General features: G+C 40.6%; 1 pseudogene; it reads left to right on the top strand.

Annotated features, from left to right (window-relative positions):
* Positions 1-11,410: 11,410 nt before the first annotated feature.
* On the top strand, positions 11,411-11,892 carry LOC128773089 (immunoglobulin heavy variable 1-46-like; annotated as a pseudogene).
* The last annotated feature ends 3,186 nt before the right edge of the window (positions 11,893-15,078 follow it).

The raw sequence follows: 15,078 nt of genomic DNA, 5'->3' as shown, positions 1-15,078 counted from the left end.
CTCACCAGCTGGCATAAGAAAATACTAAAATACTACCTTGTACTTCACCAATCATGACACAGAATACTGGGAAATGTTTCCTCAGTAAACTCAGAGGAAGCTTCAAAGTAACAACCAAAAGGATCAAATGGCTTGCAAACTAATAGCCAACCAGAATAAGACAAGTAAAATTACAAAGCAATGTTTTTCAACACGTACAAAGGCAAAATTGACGTCTACCTCCACATCCCAAGGAAGTAGGAAGAAGTGGTCTCCATAATGAGGAAAAGTAGTCATCCATAGAAAGTGAACCAGCAGTACCACAGAACATGGAAGTGGTAGAGAAGTTCAGGGTGTTAAAATCGTATATTCTGTATTCAAGTAGCTAAAGGAAAGATGGAATGTGTTGAATAGAGCCATGTCTCTGGGTCCAAGTCCCTACTATGTCCATGTGAGCATGCTTGGACAGGGCCTGCCTGCCTCTGCCACATGTGCCCCAGCTAAACTGATGTGCAGGGTCACCCAATGCCACACCCTGTAACTGTTACCTAACCCCACAGGTGGCCCCCAGGTGTAAGGTGCTGACTGCTCAGCACAGCCCTCTGTTCTGCCAGATGGTCTAGATCTGGCTTTGCTGACGATCCTCCATTTATCCATTCTCCCTGGCAGATGTCCCTGAGCAGAGGCATGAGGCTGGCAGAGGGCCAGGTCACCCTAAGTGTGTCCCTCTTGCTGTGTGCATTCTGGGCAGTGCTGGCTCCTGTCAAAGGTTCTCAAGATCATCCCTCATGGTGCTACATCTCCTCTGAGGTGGTATTTCCCAAGAAGGAGCTGAACCACACCAAGGGCATTCAGATGCCTCGCTGGCTGTCCGATAGCCTGCGTTTGGGGGGCAAGAGACAAAACTTCATTTTTACTTTCAATTTCTATTAAAAATATTCCTATTTGGGGAGAGAGGGGAAGATGGAGGCTTAGGAGAACACCTTATCATGCTGATCGCTTAGATTCCACCCACATCTGCCTAAATAACCCAGAAAACTTCCAGAAGACTAGTAGAACGGACTCTCCAGAGTCAAGCACACACAAGAAGCCTATGGAAGAGGGTAGGAAGGGCAGAGAGGCGGTGTATGCTATACGGACAGTTGGGAGGGAGCCAGAGTGGTGGAGGGGGAGACCGCCCGGGAAGGCACAGCCCCCAAAGTCTGGCTTGCAAAAGCGGAGGGGCTGGACTCTGTGAGTTCTGACAGCCAGCGGGGCTTAACATCTGGGTGCTAAAAGTCAACATCTCTGCTCTCAGAGAGAGGGGAGAGTAAGAGGACACCTGGAGGCAGAGTTGATGAGTCCCGGAAGACAGAGCTCAGCTCGGCAGAAACAAAGGCAGTGGCCAGCGCCATCTCCCTCTCCCATCCCCCAGCCGAAATCCCAAAGGGAACCAGTTCCTGTCACCAAACTTGCTTGCCTCAGGCAAACGCCCAACACTGTGCTTCTATGGATCCATCCCTCTGACGGGTCTGCCTCAATCCTGGTGCTTCAGGGCCCCTACCACAGGGGACCACTGACTGCAAAGTGAGCTAAGCCTACCCCTCCCACGACTGTGCACCTTGTGGATCCACTCTGGCTAATATGCTAGATCCTATCGAAGCAGCACCCCAAGCCTGGAAGTGTGCAAGCAGCACAGACAGGGGCCACACCACTCCACAGTGAATCTTGCCCCTGGGAGAGGGTAAGATAAGGTACACACCAGTGTGACTGTGGCCCCAGCGGTGGGCTGGCGGCAGACATTGGGTCTGACTACAGCCCCGCCCACCAACACAAGTGACACCAGACAGCACAGTGGAAGTGCCCTGCAGTTTGGAGCCACCACAGGGACTACCAAAAATGGTGAAACGGAAGAACTCGCCTCAAAAGAAACTCCAGGAAGTAGCGACACCTAACGAATTGATCAAAAACGATTTAAGCACTACAACACAACAAGAATTTAGAATAATAGTCATAAAAGTAATCACTGGGCTTGAAAAAAGCACAGAAGAAAGCAGAGAATCTATTACTACAGAGATCAAGGGACTAAGAAATAGTCATGAGGAGCTAAAAAGTACTATAAATGAGGTGCAAAATAAAATGGAGGTGGCCATAGCATGGACTGAAGAGGCAGGGGAGAGAATAGGTGAATTAGAGGATAAAATTATGAAAAAAGAGGAAGCTGAGAAAAAGAGAGAGACAAAAATCCAGGAGTATGAGGGGAGAATTAGAGAACTAAGTGATGCAATCAAATGGAACAATATCTGTATCATAGGAATTCCAGAAGAGGAAGAGAGAGAGAAAGGGACTGAAGGAGTACTTGAACAAATCATAGCTGAGAACTTCCCTGATCTGGGGAAGGAACAAGGCATTGAAATCCAAGAGGCACAGAGAACTCCCTTCAGATGTAACTTGAATCGATCTTCTGCACAATATATCATAAGACTGGCAAAATACAAGGATAAAGAGAAAATTCTGAAAGCAGCTAGAGCTAAACATACTCTAACTTAAAAAGTGAGATCCATAAGAGTAGTGACAGACCTATCTACTGAAACTTGGCAGGCCAGAGAGGAATGGCAGGAAATCTTCAATGTGATGAACAGAAAAATGCAGCCAAGAATCCTTTATCCAGCAAGTCCGTCATTCAGAATAGGAAAGATAAAAGTCTTCCCAAACAAACAAAAATGGAAGGAATTCATCACCACTAAACCAGCCCTACAAGAGATCCTAAGGGGGATTCTGTAAGTGAAATGTTGCAAGGACCACAAAGTACCAGAGATATCACTACAAGCATGAAACCTACAGATATCACAATGACTCTAAACCCATAACTTTCCATAATAAGACTGAATGTAAATGGACTAAATGTTCCAACCAAAAGACATAGGGTATCAGAATGGATAAAAAAACAAGACCCATCTATTTGCCGTCTACAAGAGACTCATTTTAGACCTGAGGACACCTTCAGATTGAAATTGAGGGGATGGATAGCTATCACGCTACTGGAAGTCAAAAGAAAGCTGGAGTAGCCATACGTATATCAGACAAACTAGACTTTCAATTAAAGGCTGTAACAAGAGATGAAGAAGTGCATTATATAATAATTACAGGGTCTATCCATCAGGAAGAACTAACAATTATAAATGTCTATGCACCGAATATGTTGGCACCCAAATATATAAAATAATTACAAACATAAGCAACCTTATTGATAAGAATGTGATCACTGCAGGGGACTTTAACACCCCACATACAACAATGGATAGATCATCTAGACACAGGATCAATACAGAAACAAGGGCCCTGAATGATACATTGGATCAGATGGACTTAACATATATTTAGAACTCTGCATCCCAAAGCAACAGAATATACTTTCTTCTCGAGTGCACATGGAACCTTCTCCAAGATAGATCACATACTGGGTCAGAAAACAGCCCTTCATAAGTACAAAAGAACTCAGATCATACCATGGACAGTTTCAGACCAAAATGCTATGAAACTTGAAATCAACCACAGGAAAAAGTATGGAACACTTCCAAAAGCATGGAGGTTAAAGAACACCCCACTAAAGAATGAATGGGTCACCCAGGCAATTAGAGAAGAAATTAAAAAATATATGGAAACAAATGAAAATGAAAATACAACACTCCAGGGGCGCCTAGGTGGCTCAGTCGGTTGAGATTCCAACTTCGGCTCAGGTGACAATTTCCCAGCTTGTGAGTCCGAGCCCCACGTCCGGGTCTGTGCTGACAGCTCAGAGTCTGAAGCCTGCCTTAGATTGTGTGCCTCCCTCTCTCTCTGCCCCTAACCCACTCGCATTCTGTCTCTGTCTCTCTCAAAAATAAATAAACATTAACAAAAAAGAAAATACAACAATCCAAATGCTTTGGGATGCAGCAAAGGCAGTCCTGAGAGGAAAATACATTGTAATCCAAGCCTATCTCAAGAAACAAGAAAAAAATCCCAAATACAAAATCTAACAGCACACCTAAAGGAAATAGAAGCAGAACAGCAAAGACACCCTAAACCCAGCAGAAGAAGAGAAATAATAAAGGTCAGAGCGGAAATAAACAATATAGACTCTAAAAAACCGAAGAGCACATCAATGAAACCAAGAGTTGTTTTTTTTTAAAAATAAACAGAATTGATAAACCTCTAGCCAGCCTTCTCAAAAAGAAAAGGGAGATGACACCAATAGATAAAATCATGAATGAAAATGGAATTATTACAACCAAACCCTTAGAAATACAAGCAATGATCAGGGAATACTATGAAAATTTATATGCCAACAAACTGGACAACTTGGAAGAAATGGACAAATTCCTAAGCACCCATGCACTTCCAATACTCAAACAGGAAGAAATAGAAAATTTGAACAGACCCATAACCAGTGAAGAAATTGAATCAGTCATTAAAAATCTCCCAACAAACAAGAGTCCAGGACCAGATGGCTTCCCTGGGGAATTCTACCAGACATTTAAAGCAGAGATAATACCTCTAGTTCTCAAGCTGTTCCAAAAAAATGGAAAAGGAAGGAAAACTTCCAGACTCATTCTATGAAGCCAGCATTACTTCGATTCCTAAACCAGACAGAGACCCAGCAACAAACACAACTACAGCCCAATATCCCTGATGAATATGGATGCAAATATTCTCAATAAGATACTAGCAAATCAAATTCAACAGCATATAAAAAGAATTATTCACCATGATCAACGGGATTTATTCCTGGGCTGCAGGCCTGGTTCAACATTCGCAAATCAATTAGTGTGATACATCACATTAATAAAAGAAAAGATAAGAACCATAAGATCTTGTCAATCGATGCAGAGAAAGCATTTGACAAATTCAGCATCCTTTCTCAGTAAAAACCATCAAGACACTCGGGATAGAAGGAACACACTTGAACATCATAAAAGCCATTTATGAAAAGCCCACAGCTAATATCATCCTCAATGGGGAAAAATTGAGATATTTCACTGCTGTTGTTTAACATAGTGTGGCAAGTGCTAGCATCAGAAATCAGACAACAAAAGGAAACCAAAGGTATCAAAACTGGCGAAGATGAAGTCAGGCTTTCACTTTTTGCAGATGACATGATACTACACATGGAAAACCCAATAGACTCCACCAAAAGTCTGCTAGAACTGATACATGAAATCAGAAAAGTCGCAAGATACAAAAACAATGTACAGAAATCAGTTGCATTCTTATACACTAACAGTAAAGCAACAGAAAGACCAATAAAGAAACTGATCCCATTCACAATTGCACCAGGATTCATAAAATACCTAAGAATAAACCTAACCAAAGATGTAAAAGATCTGTATGCTGAAAACTATAGAAAGCTTATGAAGGAAACTGAAGAAGATTCAAAGAAATGGAGAAACATTCCATGCTCATGGATTGGAAGAATACATATTGTTAAAATGTCAAAACTACCCAAATCAATCTACACAATCAAAATTGCAATCCCAATCGAAATTGCACCAGCATTCTTCTCGAAGCTAGAGCAAGCAATCCGAAAACTTGTATGGAACCACAAAAGACCCAGAATAGCCAAATATTGAAGAAGAAGACCAAAGCGGGAGGCATCACAATCCCAGACTTTAGCCTCTACTACAAAGCTGTCATCATCAAGACAGCATGGTATTGGCACAAAAACAGACACATAGACCAATGGAATAGAATAGAGACTCCAGAATTGGACCCACAAATGTATGGCCAACTAATCTTTGACAAAGCAGGAAAGAATATCCAATGGAAAAAAGACAGTCTCTTTAACAAATGGTGCTGGGAGAACTGGACAGCAACATGCAGAAGAATGAATCTAGACCACTTTCTTACACCATTCACAAAAATAAACTCAAAACAGATAAAGGACCTGAATGTGAGACAGGAAACCATCAAAGCCCTAGAGGAGAGAGCAGGAAAAAACCTCTCTGACCTCAGCCACAGCAAATTCTTACTTGACACATCTCCAGAGGCAAGGGAATTAAGAACAAAAATGAACTATTGGGACTTCATGAAGATAAAAAGCTGCACTGCAAAGGAAACAATCAGCCAAATTAAAAGACAGCCAACGGAATGGGAAAAGATATTTGCAAATGACATATCAGACAAAGGGCTAGTATCCAAAATCTATACAGAACTCATCAAATTCCACACCTCATAACAAATAATCCAGTGAAGAAAGGGGCAGAAGACATGAATAGACACTTCTCTAAAGAAGACATCCAGATGGCCAACAGGCACATGGTTAGAACTCAACGTCACGCCTCATCAGGGAAATACAAATGAAAACCACACTGAGATACCACCTCATGCCAGTCAGAGTGGCTAAAATGAACAAATCAGGAGACTATAGATGCTGGAGAGGATGTGGAGAAATGGGAGCCCTCTTGCACTGTTGGTGGGAATGCAAACTGGTGCAGCCATTCTGGAAAATAGTGTGGATGTTCCTAAAAAATTAAAAATAGGGGGGCGCCTGGGTAGCTTGGTTGGTTAAGCGTCTGACTTCGGCTCATGTCATGATCTCATGGTCCGTGGGTTCGAGCCCCATGTCGGTCTCTGTGCCGACAGCTCAAAGCCTGGAGCCTTTTTCGGATTCTGTGTCTCCCTCTCTCTCTGCCCCTCCCCCGTTCATACTCTGTCTCTCTCTGTCTCAAAAATAAATAAACGTTAATTTTTTTTTAATTAAAAAAAAATTAAAAATAGGTCTACCCTATGACCCAGCAATAGCACTGCTAGGAATTTACCCAAAGGATACAGGAGTGCTGACGCATAGGGGCACTTGTACCCCAATGTTTATAGCAGCACTTTGAACAATAGCGAATTATGGAAAGAGTCTAAATGTCCATCAACTAATGAATGGATAAAGAAATTGTGGTATCTATTCAAAATGGAATACTACCTGACATTGTGAAAGAATGAAATGTGGCCTTTTGTAGCAACATGGATGGATCTGGAGAGTGTTGTGCTGAGTGAAATTAGTCATATGGAGAAAGACAGATACTGTATGTTTTCACTCTTATTTGGACCTTGAGAAACTTGACAGAAGACCATGGGGACGGGGAAGAAAAAAAAAAGTTAGAGAGGGAGGGAGTCAAACCATAACAGACTCTTAAAAACTGAATAAACTGAGGGTTGATGGGGGGTGGGAGGGAGGGGAGGGTGGGTGATGGGTATTGAGGAGGACATCTGTTGGGATGAGCATTGGGTGTTGTATAGAAACCTATCTGACAACAAATTTCATATTTACAAAATAATCTTATTTAACTGTCATTACTATGTTTTTTTAGTTTTATGTAAATTTTTTCAAATTCTATTTTATTTCCATCATTTTACTTTAGTCTACTACAGTATATTCACATTTTCAAATTATCAAATGATTTCTTTTTTTCTTTTCTTTATCTTTATTGTCTTTTTCATTTCTTTACTTTTTTCTTAAATACAGAACAAAAAATTCATAATTTTTATTAAAAATATTTTTATTTAATTTTTTCTACTATATGCTTTACTTTTGTCTATATTATTTTCAAATTCTATTTTACTCCCATCTACCCATTTTACTCAACATCAGTGTATGCATTTTTTCAAATTCTCAAATGATTTACTTTGCACCCTTTTTTTCCCTAACCTCTCAAACCACTTTCAACACCTCAACAAAACACACCTAGGATCAAGCATTAACTATTAGATGTGTGTGTGTGTGTGTGTGTGTGTGTGTGTGTTTAATTTTTAATTTTAATATTTTTGAAATTTTATTTATTTTATTTCAATATTTCTACTTCATTAATTCCTTTTCTCTCTTCAAAAAGACAAAAAAAAGGAATTCACCCCTAAAGAAAGACCACGAAGAAACAACAGCCAGGGATTTAACCAACACAGGTACAAGCAAGATGTCTGAACCAGAATTTAGAATCACGATAATAAGAATACTAGCTGGAGTAAAAAATAGATTAGAATCCCTTTCTGAAGAGATAAGAGAATTAAAAAAAAAAAATAGCCAAAATGAAATTAAGAATGTTATACCTGAACTGCAATCACGGATGGATGCAGCTGTGGTAAGGATGGATGAGGCAGAACAGAGAATCAGCGATATAGAGGACAAATTTATAGAAAATAATGAAGCAGAAAAAAAGAGGGAGATTAAGGCAAAAGAGCATGATTTAAGAATTAGAGAAATCAGTGACTCATTCAAAAGGAACATCAGAATCATAGGGGTCCGAGAAGAGGAAGAAAGAGAAATAGGGGTAGAAGGGTTATGTGAGCTGATCATAGTGGAATACTTCCTAACCTGGGGAAAGACACAGACATCAAAATCCAGGAAGCACAGAGGACCCCCATTAGATTCAACACAAACTGCCCAGCAACAAGGCATACCATAGTCAAATTCACAAAATACTCAGGCAAGGAGAGAATCATGAAAGCAGCAAGGAAAAAAAGTCCCTAAAATACAAGGGAAGACAGATCAGGTTTGCAGCAGACCTATCCACAGAATTTTGGCAGGCCAGAAAGGAGTGGTGGAGTCTATTCAGTGTGCTGAATCAGAAATGTATGCAGACAAGAATTCTTTATCCAAGAAGGCTGTCATTCAAAATAGAAGGAGAGATAAAAGTTTCCCAGACAAACAAAAATTAAAAGAGTTTTTGACCACTAAACCAGCCCTGCAAAAAATTTTAAGGGGGACTCTCTGAGGGGACAAAAGATGAAAAAAAAATATGTGTGTGTGTGTGTGTGTGTGTGTGTGTGTATCAAAAGCAAGGAAGATTAGAAAGGACCAGAGAACACCATCAGAAATTCCAGCTCTACAAGCATCATCATGGCAATAAACTAATATCTTTCAGTACTCACTCTAAACCTCAGTGGACTCAATGTCCCAATCAAAAGACATAGGGTAACGGAATGGATAAGAAAACAAGATCCATCTACATGCTGTTCACAAGAGACCCACTTTAGACCTAAAGACACCTTCAGATTGAACATAAGGGGATGGAGAACCATCTATCATGCTAATGGTCAACAAAAGAAAGCCCAAGTAGCCATACTTATATCAGACAATCTACACTTAAAAATACTGTATCAAGAGATGCAGAAGGGCATTATATCATGATCAAGGGGTCTATAGATGAAGAAGACCCAATAGTTGTAAACATTTATGTGCCAAATGGGAGAGCACACAAATATATAAATCAATTAATCACAAACATAAAGAAACTCACCGATAGTAATACCATAATATTAGGAGACTTCAACACCCCACTCACAGCAATGGACAGATCATCTCAACAAAAAATTGACAAGGAAAGAATGGCTTTGAATGACACACTGGACCAGATGGACTTAACAGATATATTCACAATATTTCATCCTAAAGCATCAGAATATGCATTCTTCTCCAGCGCACATGGAAAGTTCTCCAGAATAGACCATATACCGGGACACAAATCAGCCCTAAGTAAGTACAAAAAGATTGAGATCATACTGTGCATAGTTTCAGACCACAATGCTGTGAAACTCCAAAACAACCACAAGAAAAATTTCGAAAGGTAAAAAATACTTGGAGACTAAAGAACATCCTACTAAAGAATGAATGAGCTAACACAATTCATCAGGAAGTTAAAAAGTATATGGAGGAAGTTAAAAAGGAAGGAAGTTAAAAAGTATATGGAAGTCCATTAAAATGATAACACCACAACCGAAAACCTCTGGGTCGCAGCAAAGGTGGTCATAAGATGAAAGTATATAGCATTCCAGGCCTTCCTAAAGAAGGAAGAAAAGATCTCAGATACACAACCTAACCTTACACCTTAAGGAGCTGGAAGAAGAACAGCAAATAGAACCCAAAACCAGCAGAAGACAGGAAATAATAAAGATTACAAAAGAAATTAATGCTATTGAAACCAAAAAAAAAAACAAAAAACAAAAAAAAACAGTAGACCAAATCAATGGAACCAGAAGCAGGTTCTTTGAAAAATGAACAAAATTGATAAACCACTAGCCAGTTTGATCAAAAAGAAAAAGGAAAGGATGCAAATAAGTAAAATCAAGAATGACAGAGGAAAGATCACAACCAACACAACAGAAATAAAAACAATAATAAGAGAATATTATGAGCAATTATATGCCAATAAAATGGGCAATCTGGAAGAAATGGACAAATTCCTAGAAACATATACACTACCAAACTGAAACAGGAAGAAATATAAAAATTTGAACAGACCGATAACCAGTAAGGAAATAGTATTAGTAATCAAAAATCTCAAAAACAAGAGTCCAGGGCCAGATGGCTTTCCAGCGGATTCTACCAAACATATCCCTACTAAGAAAGTAGGGATAGAAGAAGCATAACTCGATATCATAAAAGCCATATATGAATGACCCAACACTAATATCATCCTCAATGGGGAAAAAGTGAGAGCTTCAATGTGCTTAGTGTTACTACAATAGTGAAGAACTAGGGTTTCTCTGCACAGCATTCTAGGGCCTAAATTCCTTTTTCTGGTGCTAAGGACATTTCTCCCCTCCTGGTACAAAAAGGGTGTATTTCACATAGGAGATTTATATTCTGTTTAGGGAACAAAGGATGTTCAGTGCGTCTCTGCACTGGCTGTTTCTCAAGCATGTTTCATTCCAGCGGCATATTTGGGGTGGCATATTCTACTCCCCTCCACCATGTAATGCTGGAGTAGAGACACTGGAATAAATGTCCTGTGAGTCTTGACAGGAACCTCCCTGCAGGGCCGGGCCTAGACTGCAGGGAGCTTTCAGTACTACCCAGCACCAGGCTGCCCCCCCAGGTGAGTAGGTGCACAAGGGGTGAGGAAGGCTTTCCTGTCGGAAGCCAGTGTTTCCTTTTCCAGAAAGCAATCTAAAATATCAGTAGATGAGGGATGCTAAAGGGTGTTTAAATATCCTGTTCCATCAGAGCATTTAATGAACTCAGGCAGTGAGAAGACACTTGACGCTGCTACTCCAGGGCTTTTAGATATCTTCATCTAAGAGATGGAAGCCAGGACGCATTTATTACCCCATTTTGTGCAGCAGTTCGGAGACACGCTTCTCCAGGAATAAGACGTCCAGATATCAGAGCCAACAACAGGTTCAGGTGGTCTCTGCCTCATTCAATACTGGTCCACAATGGGGAGAATTTCCTGTAAGGTCTTATCACACAGTAGCAGGAGCTCAGTCTGCACACAGTTCAGGAACCTGGCCAAGGACCCATGTCCTCAAACAAGGATTAGACTGGTGCTCTCTGAGTCCCAATGTACACGGTCTCTGGGACCGTCTCCAGATGGTTCTGGTCTTGTGTATGAAATACTCTGTCTCATGACTAGGCAAATAGTCCTAAGAGCACTAGGTTAAGTATGGGTGTGTCTGTGCCCTGAGAGCATCACCGTACAATGCCATCCTCTACCGGAGACCCTGAGACACATCCCCTCACAATGGACTGGAGCTGGAGAATCCTCTACCTGGTGGCAGTGGCGACAGCTAAGGGTCAGCCAAGTCCCTGGACACAGGAGAGGACCAGGACCAGTCAACATTGATTTCATCCACTCTTGTCCCCTCTCTACAGGTGTGCACTCCCAGGTTTTGCTGGTGCAGTCTGGGGCTGAAGTGAGGAAGCCTGGGGCATCAGTGAAGATCTTCTGCAAAGCATCTTGACACAGCTTCACTGATTACTATATGCACTGGGTGCGACAGGCTCCTGCACAAGGGCTTGAGTGGATGGGAAGCATTGACCCTGAAGATGGTGCTACAAGCTATGCACAGAAGTTCCAGAGCAGACTCACTCTGATGGCAGACACATCCACAAACACAGCCTACATGGAGCTAAGCAGTCTGAGGTCTGCAGACACGGCCATGTATTACTGTGCAAGGACACAGTGAGGGGTTGTCAGTGTGAGCCCAGACACAAACCGCCCTGTAGAAGATCAGGACCTCCAGGGGGTGCACACTATGCACCATTCTGTTTGTGTTCCCAGGAGCAGGTGCAGGTAGGGGTTGTTGGAAGGTTTTGTGCCATGGCCTGGGGCTTCCTCTCCATACAGCAGTTTCCCCCAGGAAGCCTCTCTGGATTCATTATTCTGTGCTTACCTACTCGGGTCTGGTTTACAAAGTTTGTTTTACCAGGAACACTATACTTACATGAACAAGAGATAGAGTCTCTTACAATTGCTTACCCTTGTACTAAATATCAATGGTTTACACGTATCCTGATGCACATACCCTGAACATTTACAGGAGTCCCAGGTGCGCTCACTTTGCATCTAGGACCACAGGATCCCATAACTCCTCGTTATCCTCACCCTGCTCTTGTCCCAGTCAAACACCATGACACTTCATTCATGTCACTTTGCTTCTCAGAACTTTATATGTGTTACAGTTTTCTTCAGATACTTGAAACTACAAGAGAAAAAGCATCTACATGTATTAGTCAGGATAATCCTGAGGAACAGAACACATAGCACATTGGCTTACATGACTAAATAGGCTGAGAAGTCCCATGATATACTATCACATGCTGGATACCCAGTAAAGTCAAAGGTGTAATTCTCATCTGATTCCAAACTAGATTCAAGTCTGAGAATGTGGGGACCTGATGGTTTAACTTTCACTCCAAGGGCAAGAGGAAGCCAATGTTACAGCTCAAGCAGGCACACAAGAAGTAAAAATGAGAGAATCTGCTTCACTTTTATTTTTATTCTATTCATAACCGTAATGGATTGGGTGATGCCCACTTCCCAAAACACCAAAAAGCAAGAACACGGTGCACACAGCACTCACCACAAACCCTTCCTGAAGCGCCAGTCTCCGTACAGCATACGAACTCTTCTTAATGTAGCCATGACTCTCAGAAGCAGAAAACATAACAGGTTTTCTAAAACACAGAGGAACACAGAGACCTAGACAATATGAGAATATGGAGGAATTCATCCCCAAAGAGAGAACAAGAAAGGATCATATCCAGGGATCTAATCAAAACAGATATAAGGAATAGGCCTAAAACAGAACTGAAAACAACAATAGTAAGGATAATGGATGGGCTTGGGAACAGCATAGAAGACATCAAGATATGCATATATGCATACCACAGAGATAAAAGACATAAAAACTGGTCAACGGTGAAATTTAAAAATTCTGTGAAAGAGACATGATGCTTACGGCACATAATGGGTGGAAGCAGCAGAGGGATGACTAAGTGATATAGAAGATAAAATTATGGAAAATAAGGAATCAGAAAAGAGAGGGTAAACTAACTTCTTGGGTTATGGATGTAGACTTAGAGAACTCAGCCACTCTGTACAGTGTAGTAAAATTCCTTTCATAGGAGTCCCAAAAGAAGAGAGGGAAAAAGGGACAGAAGGTTTATCTGTGCAAATTGTAGCTGAAAGTTGCCCTAACCCAAGGAAGGAAATGAACATCCAAATCCAGAAGGCACAGAGAACTCCTATCAAAATCAACAAAAGTAGGCCATTACCAAGAGAAATCATAGAAAATTGACATAATAGAGAGATAAAGGAAAAATCCTAAAAGCAGCAAGAGAAAAGAAGTCCCTAACAAGGCAAGGCAAATAAGGTTAGTTCCCTTCACAGAAACTTACCAAGAGAGAAAGGAGTTTCATCATACATTCAATGGACTGAATGGGAAAAACATGGGCAGGGAAGAATACTTTATCCAGGAAGTTTCTCATTGAGAAGAAGGAGAGATAAAGAGCTTCCCAGACAAACAAAATCTAAAGGAGTCTCTGACCCCTAACCCAACCCTGCAAGAAGTACTAAAGGGGACTCTTTGAGTGGGAAAGAAAGACCAAAAGCAACAAACATTAGAAAGGAATAGAATAAATCTCCAGAAAAAAAATTACAGAAACATTGTGATAACACAATTACACTAATATCATATCTTTCAATAATCACTGTGAATGTAAATGAACTAAAAAGTCCAGTCAAAAGACACAGAGTATCAGAATGGATAAAAAAAAAACAAGATCCATGTATATTCTGCCTATAAAAGACTCCTTTGAGACCTAGAGATACCTGTTGATTGAAAGTGAGGGGTTGCAGAACAATTTATCATGCTACTGGACAAAAAAAGAAAGCTGTAGTACCATATTCATATCAGGCAACCTGGATTTAAAATACAAAGCCTGCAAAAAGAGATGAAGAAGGGCATTATATCATAAAGTGGTCTATCCAACAAGAAGCACTAACAACTGTAAATATTTATGACCACACATTGGGGCACTGAAATATGTAAAGCAATTAATGACATAAAAAAACTCATTGATAATAATACACTAGGAGTAGGGGACTTTCACTTGTAAGTAGGGGACACCCCACTTACAACAATGAACAGATAGTGTAAGAAGAAAATCAAGAAGGAAACAATGGCTTTGAATGACACAGGTGCAGATGGACTTAACAGATATATTCAAAACTTTCCATCTTAAAGCAGCAGAATACATTCTTGTCGAGTGCACATGGAACATTCTCCAGAATAGATCACACACTGGGTCATAAATCAGCCCCTACAAGTACAAAAAGATTGAGACCATGGCATGCACATTTTCAGATCAGAACACTATGAAACTTGGAGTCAACCACAAGGAAAAATTTGGAAACACCACTAATAGTTGGAGTAAAAGACCATTGCACTGAAGAATAAAGCGGTTGACCAGGAAATTAAAGAAGAAATAAAAATACATGGAAGCAAATGAAAATGTTAGCGTTGACGGTCCAAATCCTGTGGGATGCAGCAAAAGCAGGTTTAAGATGGAAGTAGATAGCAGTACAGGCCTAACACGATAAAAATAAAATTTTAAACACACAACCACTTTACACCTAAAGAAGCTAGAAAAGGAAGAGCAAATGAAGCCTAAAGTCAGACGAGGAGGGTAAACAATCATAGAGTACCTATAAATGGCATAGAAAGAAACAAAAACAGTAGAACAGATCAACAAAACTTTTAGGTTGCTTTCTGAAAGAATGAATAAAATTGAACTTCCTGGACCAGATTATTCAAACAGAAAAGAAAAAGGACCCAAACAGACAAAATCATGAATTTCATGGGACAGAT

The sequence above is a fragment of the Panthera pardus genome, unplaced genomic scaffold (assembly GCF_024362965.1).
Source record: "Panthera pardus isolate Hobbes unplaced genomic scaffold, ASM2436296v1 HiC_scaffold_24, whole genome shotgun sequence".
In the NCBI taxonomy this organism is placed as follows: domain Eukaryota; kingdom Metazoa; phylum Chordata; class Mammalia; order Carnivora; family Felidae; genus Panthera; species Panthera pardus.
This window is presented reverse-complemented; position numbering and strand designations above follow the sequence as displayed.